Below are 8,845 nucleotides of genomic sequence, written 5' to 3' on the forward strand. Positions count from 1 at the left end.
TAGACTAGACATATTTCAATTCAATATGACTTGAATTTATATTAATTTCGACTTAACGTGTTACATATCCAGGAAGATATCAAACTGTTAAATATACAACATAAATATTGGTGTTAATATGTTGGTGTGCGCCATTTTTTCGAATTTTTCATGAAGCACGAAGCTCTTTGAGCATTGCCTTCAGTCCTTCAATGAATGAGTCTAACCAAGAGATCATCAACCAATAAAGGAAAAGGACCTAAAAGTAAGTGTCGCCCTCAAGGCCGGCATTTCGTTATGTTTGATATGAGCGTGCAAATTTGAAAACTTACTTTGCTCTGATCTTGAACGTTCATGCCAAAATCGCCTCCCTAGCTTTTCTAACTTGGGTATTGTTGAGACAAAGATTTAAGTGACCTTGGTCATCGGCAAACACGCCTAGTTGTTAGAGCAACTCCAACAGCTTCCCTATAATTTTTGTATTATAGAGAAGCAAAAGTCAAACCTTTAGCCTATTTTTCTTCTCCAACTCCAACAAATTCCCTAGTTTACAGTAATCTATAAAATCTCCATATTCTTCTTTAAAATTTTGGAGTTTGCTGTAAATATAGGGAATTTGGTTTTCTCTCTCCTCACTTTCCCTAAAATAGAGATAATTATAGGGAATCTGTTGGAGCAAAATATGCTTATTTTTCCCTAAAGTAGAGAAAAATCAAAATATAGGGAATCTGTTGGAGTTGCTCTTACTAGGTAAGATTCAAGTGATCGGCTAGTACCGGTCATGACCCGGGCGCGCGGCACACATACGTGTGGGGATCGAGAATGGAAAGACTAGAAAAGTGGAAATGATTACATTGCCAAGGTTTAAAAGCCTGCTATATACTCCCATATATCGACTGATCTTATGTTGATCGAATAAGGTTATATTTTACTTGTCTTTATCTTCGAATCTCTCAACTTATGTATAAGGTGATTAAAGGTTTATTTATTTTACGTACGTCGCTCAAGAAACTAAGTACCGCGCAATCACAGGATTCACAGCAATAGCTATCACAGGACAGTTTATACATTCCAACTTCCCAAAACCCTATACTATTCGATACTGATTAAATACATGCACAACTTACTATTCTATTTAAACACCTTGATTAAATTTACTCAACGGTGATTAAATTTAACCCTAGACTATCCGATACTGATTAAGTACATGCACAACTTACTATTCAATTTAAACACCGTTTATCACTTTGGTCATTACCGGTAAATTTACTATTTTAAGCCGTAATTTGAGGGTAATTTTGTCAAATCACTACTTTTTATAAGAGAAAATAGAAAAATTCTAAAATATATATTGTTTTCTTTATTCAAAAAATTCTAATTGAGGGCAGGCTTTTTTGTTTTCTTTTTTCTTTTTTTTGAAAAGAAGATCAACTTAGGCAAGAACATTTTCAATTAGCATCTCTCTCTCTCTCTCTCTCTCTCTAGATCTCTGATCGATTCTTCATCTTGATTGCACTTTCATTGACTATCAAATTTGTCTTTCTTTACTGATTATATCTATCTAGGTCTCTTTTGGACTATATCTGATATTGGGTTATCCAACTTTTGCTATTGATGAGTGAAGCCTCTCCCGGTCTTCCCTCCAGTAAAGGGAAATAAAAGTAATTCTTTCTCTCTTCCTTATTCAATTAAGCATATTGATTCATCAACAGTGCTTATGCACTCATCGTGGTTATCTGCTCTTAGTGTTTTGGGCACTCTTCTCTTCTCTTTTAAATTAGAACATATTTAGGCTATTTCACACTTGAATTTAAAGTAGTTTTGTTCATATCTAGTTTCAAATCCTATTCCCAAAATAGACGTCATGCGTTAACAATATATATTTGGATTTCTGATTGAGATCATCTTCGCAAGTCGACTTATCCCTTGTCTATTTTCGGTGGCTCTACACATTTGCTTGGCAAAAGTTTGGTGACTAGTCTTCATGAGGCCGGATTCATATGGTTTGCAAGTTCAGAATTGCGGGTTCTCCAACAAATGGACAAGAGTTGTTTTGTTGTGGGCAATGATCCATCTTTGGTTGTCTCTTTCACAGTATCTTGACATCTTTGCCACTCTTGCACTGTAGTTTCTGCCCCTTGACATTTTTTACTCAAATTATTTTATTACTATCAAGATTTTATGCGATATTTTAGATGAACATTTCATGTTATACACCTTTTTTGTTGGAGTGGTGTTTGATTGTGGGTATTTTTATATTTTTGTTTGTCAAATTTTATATTGACTACCAATTTGTTTGTGCTTTAGGTTTTGTACATACTTTGTCTTCTGTTTTATTTTTTCTCTTGGATATTTAGGCATTCTTCTTGCCTCTACAGTTTCTTTGGTTTGGAATTGCCTTTGTTTTGTTATTCCCGGGACATATTGGTCTATTGTTTCTAATGACTTTTTTAACTTTTTTTGCATGGTGCATGGGTGAAATCAGAGGAAATGAGATTGCATGATGGCCGAGTTCATCAATTAGAGAATGTTGTTGTGGAAATGGTATTGGGATGGCAGGAGCGGTTGCAAGCATATTCTTTTAGAATATATGTGGATAGTTTTGACATTAGATAAGGTGGTTATTACTTTATTTGATGATATTGGATAAGTTGGTTATCACATCTTATCTGATGATTTTGGTGGTTTGATATGTATATTTTATGGGCTCAAATTGCTTTGGCCCAGCTTTTATTTGTCGTTATACTATTTGGTTCTCATGATTGAAATTAGGCAGCTCAACTTCATATTTTTTAAGTTGATGCTTTTGATTCCCGACTTTCATGAGTAAGTGTCTTATGCACCATGTGATGTACTATAAATATTAAGGTTTAGCCTCGGTGAATAAAATTTTCTGGTCTAAGAAAAAAAAAACATTTTTAATTAGATTTTTGTTCATGCTAATCATTCATTCAAACAGATGGAGGATATATAACCGGAACCAACATTGAGCATATAGTTTCCTTGTCATCTCAATTCACGAATACTTCAGATCCTGAGCTATTCCGAATTCAAGGATCTCTGCTTCATCCCTTCGAATTATGGCTTGGGGCTGGAGAATGGTGTCTACACTCTACACAATCAAACGCCGGTTTGCACTTTGCATAACAACAAATCACAACAAATCCTAGATACTCCAACGTGTATTTGATATATATATATATATATATATATATATATATATCATCATGTCTAGGATTTCTCAATTAAACCATTTGTCTGGTAAATGGCTTCTTAAAGTTTGAAACTTTGAATTGAGAATAATTCCCTAATGGCTCCTAAACCCTAATTCCCTAGTGGATTGATTCTCCTCTCCCCCATTGAAGGACATAGCTTTCCAACTTCATTTATCCATATCTGAGATCCAATTCAATATTTGAGCAGATAAACAGAAAAGTAAAACATATATAGTCCCATTGGGTTTTCCTCCAAACCCATATTCCAAATCCCACTTTTGCATCTAAGCCAAGCCAAATTGGAGAAAACGAAGCTCCAATTCCAAATGCCCAGGGCCATATTCTATTGGTTCACCAATTCAAACAATAAGAACTCAATAATGATGATGGAGAATTTGAAGGGTTCTCTTTCTAAAAAATCAAGTGGCTGCAGCAAACTAGATATGAGATTGCAGATGAATTTTTGGAGGAAGAGTGATCGAGTGAAAGAGAAGGGTGTATACTGGTTGAGTTTTCAGATTATTGGGTGTATACTCGAATGAATATTTAGATTCTTCTTGTTGATGCCATTTATCATGCAGGATCTGATCATTTGTTTTAATGATCATGTAAGGGTTTCTGAAAATTTGGTCAAGCATGCGCAGATCAAAGAGTTCAGGCCGGGAGAGAGAGAGATAAACAAATAAAAAGCAGTTTAAGAAAAAAGAGAAGGAAAAAAAAAGGAAGTTTAATTTTTTTAGTAATTTGACTAAAATAGTTTTGAGATAATATTAGTAAGAGAAGAGGTTTTGTTAGCCAAAACAGAAAAAAATGTACTAAATGGTAAAATGGACCATGAAATATTAAAAAACTTTACAACTCATACATTAGATAGGGGTAACATAGCCAAATTAAAAAATAAATAGAAAATAGGAAAACAAAATTTGTGAAAGTGAAACAGACAAGAACTTGAAAAAAAAACTACCCATTTGGCCATTTCTATGAAAAACTACCCACTCGTATAATAAAAAAATTTAAAAAAATCTCAATTCCTATAAAAAAAAATCAATATTCACAACACTATGTCAATAAACCCATCAGACAACAGCCGAGGACTGTTGTCTGATTCAGAAAATTTCTGTTGTCTAGTAGCCTGATATCTCTTAGGCCTTCAGACGACAGATATCACATGTGGTCTATATTTCACTCAAACAACATAGGCTGGCCAATAATCTGTTGTCTGATTATATCGAGATATGCCGAATTATGACTTTCTGATGTTGAAGATGTAACAAAACAATAGTTATATGTTGTTATAAAAGGTTCTGCACAACATCTTTTCATAAAACTCTATCATTTGTCTTTCATTAAGACGACAGAAATCTGTTGTTTGAATATATGGAGATTTGAGCTATCTTGGATTTTTTCTGTTGTGTGAATCAATTGTGGACAACATATATTTTTTATATTCTATTGTCTTTCTAATTAAAATGACATAAATATGTCGTCTGAGTATATAAAGGCTTGAACTTTCTTGGGTTTTTCTGTTGTGTGATTCATTTAGAAACCACAATTATCTGTTGTCTGACTAGCATAAAGAATATACTTGGCCTGCTTCATTTGTTGTTTATGGTGATTTCAAACAACAGACATTTGCTTAAATTCTGTTGTTTGATGTTGGTTTGGATGTCAACTTTAATTGGTTTTTAAGTCTTAGAAAGAGCATTAGCACGACACAACTTCAGAAAAAATAGTCTTTATTTGAATGTCATCATAATGAATCATTACAGCCACCGAAGTGAGTTCTAGCTATATGCACAACATGATTCCCTAACTACTGATCTACAATAGACATACTGAATTAGTGATCTGAAAATTTGCGAACATGCTAGCCCATTTAGCCCAGACTTGATCAATGTCCAAGTAATCTCCAACTCAGTAGCCATCCTGCATAAGTAATATTCATGTCTAAGATGGATATCAAAGCCTGCTCTACTCATGAGCTTTATACTAGTAAGTAAAATCAGATCAATGAAGCCTAATCATACAAGCCTACCTCAGCTCGCCCATGTAGTACAATGATCGGACCCAAAGTGCTTGAAGGTCCATATTCGACCTATAAACAACAAAATTGCAAACCAGAAACCTTGAAAAGAACCAAATAACAAAATTCAGTAATATAAACCACAACACTATTCTACCACTCAGGAATGTAGAAAAATACAAAGAGCAAAGCCCAATAGTGGACGTTACAGTGATCATAAATGTTTCCTAGTTTCTATTGGATTATGGGACTCTCAGCCTCTCTTGTACAGCTTGGGTTTTGGATCACCTCCAAGAACTGCAAAATATATACTTTCTCGTTGTTTGTCATCCCCATCTAAATAGTTGACATTTGAAAGAGTAGGGGGGGGGGGTAGTGAGTTCAGATTTATAAACCAAAGACACAACTGAGAAACAAAGAAAATGTGATAAAACTGTAAGAGAAAGATACGTGACTTGAGTTGATCTTACACAAGAAGCTTATAACATTGATTAGATTTCATGTTTGGTGTACCACATATTTAGAGATATCTATATAGTAATAGACATCTCTATACAGAAAATGGTATAAGAAAGATTGTTAGAACTTGTCGCATAGATATTGAATGCACAAGTCGTAAGAAAGATTGCATACCTTTTCACGACTAGAAAGTTCAGTTGTTTTCTCAAGCTACAAAAAAAAAAAAGGTCAATTAGTATCGTATAAAACATATTAAATTTCTTGTATTAAAACTTTGGTTGGTACAGTCAGATCTCTGTTATCCAATACTATGCCAATAAACTCATCAGGAAAAATTAATTTTATGAAGTAATATTTAAAAGAAGAGTACTACAAATGCGTCTTCTCCAATCATCTCTGTAACAGTTCCACACCTCTGCCTCATTCAAGATGATTGTTTCATGCCTCAATGAAAGCCTCAATGAAATGTAAAGAGGGACAAAATATAGGTATTTCAAGTATACATCCCATAATTACTCACGTTGAATAGGGGATATCAAGTCTTTAAGGCCAGAGGTAGAGGCTTGCGACTTGTCTTTTGATGGTCTCCTGCAAAAGCAACGAATAGTGAGCATTAAAAAAAAGAATTACTAGTGTAGCACCTGAATAAATGGATAGAGGATTGGAATGGACAAGATGTCCCCTCCCAATATGTTCATCCCAAAATCTACATGTGGTTGCAACAAGATCACAGAATATCACCTAAACTAAGAAGACTGTTGGAACTTGTGACTATAACTTTGACATGCTATGCTCAAATATTTGTATGACCATTGCTGATGTGCAGATGAATAGAAATACCAAAACGTGTTTAGGAAGTAAAAGATATAGTAGCACATACTGCAACATGCTTGTTGCTTATATCTTACAATTTAAGCATATTGAGAAGGCAAAAAAATTGCATATGAAATTTAACTAATCTTGGATTACAAAGTTTTGGAATACCCCAGAAAGTAATAAATAAAGTCATTTATGTTATTAAAGTCAGCACACTAACCATATATTATGGGTGGTAGAGTTCCAAGACTCAGTTCGCCGAATTCAATTGCCTTAATGTATTCTGTAAAGATAGTTTGTGCCATGCTTCTTATTGTGGAGCAAATTCACTGCACAGCAAATAAAATAAGTCGCAAATACCTTTTTTTTCCCTAATAAAATGAAACTATATTATCACCTTGTCAAGGTAAGGACAAATATCCAAGACAAACTTGTTTAGCCAGTCTACCTGCACCATGAAGTGTATAATGAGTACTGATCGATATTCCTAGCAGCAGTTAGAGAAGGAAAGAGCAAAAGTTCAATGTAAAAGGATTGGATGGCGATACTAACTCGATCGCAATCGGGCCATTTTATCCACAATGGAATTTGAGTTAGAATATCTTCCAAGTTACTTTTCTCCAGTTCATGTAGTGGCTTGATTACTGGGTCCTGCAACACAAGTATTTTAAGCACCACGTAGACAAAGTGAGACCAAAACATTTCAGCTACTTTCTTCAAAGTACTTTAGCAGAGTTTAATGCTTGTACTCTAACCAGATTCTACTCAAATCCCAGAAAAACAGTGCTAAGGGAAAAACAACCACATGTCATCCTCTATTCCTCTTGAAGTTCAAACATATAGGGCTCTTGTGGTTCAATTAACACCATGAACTGGACAGTGAATTCATCATTCAAGCTTACACACATTGAAAAGTCAATAACAACTCTACCTAACATATAAATTTGGTTGCAATCAAAGAACTCAAATACAAGATTAGAATTACAGTTAAAGAATCAAAATTTCTCATACCCGTATGAGATGCAGATGATACCAAACACCATTGATACCCACTTCAGCACATATCAAGAAAAAGCACAGGATCCAAGATTCAACACTTGGTCTTTGCACATGACTCCCTCTTATGTTCACAAGCTCTCATGTCTATCGGAACAAGCTCGAATTCAACCTCTTTCTCATAGGGAGTAGCCAAAATTCGTTTAATGAATACCTGACTCTCTGAATCAGGATCTGAAACACCAGCTTCTTCTAAAATTGCTTGTTGAGCTCAGAGACAGAAAACACCAATTTCTTATATTCGATAACCCCATATCCCCAATTCGACCATAAACCATCGAAAACAAATCAAATTTCAAAGGAAATTTCAAATTAAAACCCTAAATCCACAATCCAACAAAAATCCTAAATCGCTTAATAGTGAATCGAATGGCTTACCAGCATAGTGAATGAATACAGACCCAGACCCAGACCCATGAAACGAGCATCATGATATGAGGTTTGGATGGATTGGTCGTATGGTTTGAAAAAAACTTTCAGATGCAAAATGAGATTTTCTGTGTTTGTCAAACAGAGATGGAGGATGGAGGGGGAGGTTCTTCAAGGTTTTTTAGTTTTCAGAGGAGATCGAGTTTGGATTTGGCAAGATATTTGGGTTCAAGGCGCTGGATTTTCAGTTCAGTGGTTTTGGTTTGAGAGAGCGCACTGTGAAGAAGAGAAAGTTTGCTCTGGGAGTTTGTCGAGAAGGATATTTCATCTAGTGTGGTTTTAATTCCACTTCATGTTGCGCCAAAAAAAAATCAGCTAGGACACAATCAAAATCAAATGAATCTCCATTAATTGCACAACAGTTTTCTGTTGTCTGAAAACGAACGTTGTTCCCAAAACTGACCTACCATGGTATATCACTATATTCAGACAACAGTTTTTTTTCATTCTGTCGTTAAAAAAAATCAGACAACAGAAAACAAACATTCTGTCGTCTGAGCTCTGTCGTCTGATGAGTTTATTGGCATAGTGCAATTTCACACACATAGTTTGTGAGGCCCATCTAGTATTATTTACGAGATGTCAACAAATAAAACGGATGAAAATAGACGGAATGACTAAAGTGATAGATGATATCTAACTTGAGTGACTAAAGTGATATTTTCAAAAGTTTAGTGACCAAAGTGTCCAACAGGTCATAGTTTAGTGACAATTTTATGATATTCTCTCTATTGTTCAAGAATGGTTGTGTGTCTACCTGGTTTCTCAAACATAATTTTCCTTCTGAAAATCAATAAAGATAGTTTTCTAATTTTCTTATATGGTTTTAGTGTTAGATCTTTAAATTTGATATCTAGATCTATATTTC

General features: G+C 34.6%; 1 long non-coding RNA gene across 2 annotated transcripts; it reads right to left on the reverse strand.

The window, feature by feature from the left end:
• Positions 1–4,919: 4,919 nt before the first annotated feature.
• Positions 4,920–7,939, reverse strand: LOC112174249. Of its 2 annotated transcripts, none has more exons than XR_002925937.2 (8): positions 7,504–7,939; positions 7,045–7,143; positions 6,890–6,940; positions 6,713–6,821; positions 6,197–6,264; positions 5,851–5,886; positions 5,230–5,319; positions 4,920–5,120 (listed from the first exon to the last, which is right to left on the reverse strand). It is a non-coding gene; the product is annotated as an uncharacterized LOC112174249 (long non-coding RNA). The 2 variants fall into 2 exon arrangements; XR_005804565.1 differs by having other exon boundaries at positions 5,230–5,289; positions 7,504–7,938.
• Positions 7,940–8,845: the final 906 nt, after the last annotated feature.

This window comes from Rosa chinensis, chromosome 1, assembly GCF_002994745.2.
Source record: "Rosa chinensis cultivar Old Blush chromosome 1, RchiOBHm-V2, whole genome shotgun sequence".
In the NCBI taxonomy this organism is placed as follows: domain Eukaryota; kingdom Viridiplantae; phylum Streptophyta; class Magnoliopsida; order Rosales; family Rosaceae; genus Rosa; species Rosa chinensis.